This window comes from Rutidosis leptorrhynchoides, chromosome 4, assembly GCF_046630445.1.
Source record: "Rutidosis leptorrhynchoides isolate AG116_Rl617_1_P2 chromosome 4, CSIRO_AGI_Rlap_v1, whole genome shotgun sequence".
NCBI lineage: Eukaryota > Viridiplantae > Streptophyta > Magnoliopsida > Asterales > Asteraceae > Rutidosis > Rutidosis leptorrhynchoides.
In genome coordinates this window covers 397,462,762-397,465,622 of record NC_092336.1, presented here as the reverse complement: position 1 = coordinate 397,465,622, position 2,861 = coordinate 397,462,762, and the positions used below count along the sequence as shown (strand labels likewise).

General features: G+C 32.8%; 1 long non-coding RNA gene across 2 annotated transcripts; it reads left to right on the top strand.

Moving 5' to 3' along the window:
- The first annotated feature begins 748 nt into the window (after window positions 1-748).
- Window positions 749-2,476, top strand: LOC139844080 (uncharacterized). 2 transcript variants are annotated; one of them, XR_011757818.1, is made up of 5 exons: window positions 749-799; window positions 906-992; window positions 1,075-1,186; window positions 1,866-2,068; window positions 2,158-2,476. It is a non-coding gene; the product is annotated as an uncharacterized lncRNA (long non-coding RNA). The 2 variants fall into 2 exon arrangements; XR_011757817.1 differs by lacking the exons at window positions 749-799; window positions 906-992; window positions 1,075-1,186 and having other exon boundaries at window positions 1,282-2,068.
- Window positions 2,477-2,861: the final 385 nt, after the last annotated feature.

Sequence of the window (2,861 nt, the reverse complement as noted above, 5' to 3'; positions counted from 1 at the left end):
CTTTTTATCTAATCACAATCACAGTAAGTTCTTGCACACTCGAAGATACTCCCTTCTATACACACCTTTTATATGTTTTAACATGTTATCTTAAGAAACTTTATTATTGTGTTATATATAAAGAAAATTGCTACTGTATGAAGTCTGATTAGATAAAAGGATGTATGAAGTCATTGCTAGCTAGTGTTTTCGTGCTAAGCTCTGTGATACACTATTAGTATGAGTTCTACTTATTGAAAGCAAACTCAATCAAGTGGAGTAATATTTAACAAGCATGACTTCAAGAGATAACAAAACTTATACGGAGTAATTACTACGTATAAGATATGGTGTTTATATAGAAAGTCAATATGCAGACCACACATGTACAAATATGGCCCAAAAAATTCTATAATTTCGGCACCGGTACAAAACCCGGTAAATACCGGTACCATACCGTTTTGTACCGCTTCTCAAAAATTAACATATTTAAAATCGAATACCGTCCCGTATAGGGTCGGTACGGTACCGAACACCGGGTATTCGGGTATAATGCTCATCCCTAAGATGTGTCATGGTTCTTCAATTGCTGGCTCTGTTTCTATTGAGGAATGTACTTCTGGTTGTGTAGTAATCAGTCATTCTGCAACTGTTTGCATTTCAATCTTTGGTAATACTTATATTTATTTGGTTATATCTATCTATCATGCTTAATATATGTTTTTTTAGAGTTTTCATTCTTAAATGGTGCTCATATTTTTTTTTTTTCCCTTTTCACAATTACTTGCAGATGATGCCTGACTTATTCTCTTGCCAAATGGTATTACTTTAATCTAATAATATTAGTTTTCAAAAGATTTCTTGATCTACTACAGTTTTTTTTAGCAAAATTATGTATTAACTTCCTATTTGTTTATTCTCAACAGGTATGTCGTCTTCTTATCAAGATTTGGGGAATCCAATAAACGTTTGCAAACAAGAAATAGATATCCAATAATTGAGCTTCTAAAAAAGTATGTATTAACTAGCTATTTGTTTATTCTCAACCCATTACATATGTTACAATAATAACATCTTTGTCAACAAATTTGCAAGAAAGCCATTGCTGCAAATAGATAGAACAGGGTACGAAGACATCAACAATGAAAAAACAAGAAATAGTTATCCACTGGTTGAGCTTCTACAACAAAACAAAGAAAGTTATGAGGTACTTTGAAAAAGAAGAACAATCACATCTATTACAACACTATATATTTGTATATACAGCTTGATTTGCTTCCAACTGGTCTGTAATCCTTTTTTTGTTTTTTTTAAGCAGTTTGTCATACTTGAAGTGTAGTCTGTTCATGTATGGTTCTAACGATGATCATATGTATAAATGTCCACTAAAAATACAACCATTTTATGCTATAGGGACTGCATATGTATTATATCAATGAACTTTATGTGATCAACACTATGTGATCAAAACTTTTCCTTTCTATATCCGAATTCGGAATATTTTGAATATCCTGGATGACCTGCTTATAAGATAAATTTATTTTATCATTTTATCATTACCGGGTTCAAAAGGAGATTTTTAGGCCAGCATGTATTGAATTGTATGTAATAGTTGTAGGAATTTGTTAACTTAGTGGTAAACTACCAAATGACGCTTAATACTGTATGCTTATGAATGCAAAAGTGGCCTAAGTAATGACCTGTGCATCACTAAGTAGGTGTGTTCACAGCTGCAGTTACAAGTAGAGTATGCATCGGATCTTGGTAGGCTGCTGGATATTTTCACCATTTTTTTAACATGATTTTCGTCATTCATACTTTTGAATTTGTAGTTGTTTGCTCAAGGTTTTTCTGCATGTTTGTGATGCTGTTATGTGTTCTTTCAGGTTTAGGCTTTCAAGCTGTCCAAAATCGCCCCTTCCGTTACCTTTGAGAACCCAACAACACTATGTCGTCGGCCTTCTGCTGATGAAAGGGTAACAAGTGGTACAATAGCTACCATTTTGAACTAGCATCAACCAGGTACCTAAGAGGCTTACATCAACCAGGACCTCAACATGTCGTCTACCTTCTTTTGTGTGGAGGTAATGTAAGCCTCGTAGGAGCTTCAAAGAACATGTTTTTTTTTTTTTTTTTTTTTTTTTTTACAATATCATAGTAATTTGTTTTCGGATGAAGGTTGATTGTGATCTACTACACAAGGGACAGTTTAGAGGCGGCTGAAGATGGAATGCTTTTCTATTAGAGCTACAAAGAAAGGCCAATAATAAACGAGTGACAGAAGGTTATCTACAAATGAGAGTGAGTAACAAGTGAAAAAGAGGTTATCTACAAATGCGAGTTACAATTGAGCAAGGGTCTCCAAGTTTGATATTAATACGTCAAATGTATTCGGTTTATGCTCTTAATATAATTACTGTAACAACACAGAGCTCAAGTTTAAACTCAACTTGTTTCGAGTTCGACTCGTTAATATATACGATAGTTATTATTGTAACATTGTCAAATATAATTACTAACACACAGAAATGAAAAGCTCGTTTAAGCTTGCAAACGTGTTCGAGCTTGATACCGGAAATGCAAACTCGTTTACTAAACGATCTTTAAACTATGTTAAGCTCGACCCAAATTAAGTTTTTTAACAAATCGAGCTCAAATTGCTTAGACTCCTTTATACCTTAAGATTTGCACAATCTTACCGAGCAACCTTTTTATTATGACAAGAAAAAAAGATTACAAAAATTAAATTAATAAGAAATTGCTCATGAAATGTATCAGAGGATTCAAATTGTACAAAGGACCATGAATATGCTTTAGTGCAAGTCATTAATTATTAATATAAATAAAATTAGAAAAAAAAATCTAGTTTGAAACTCTCCTTG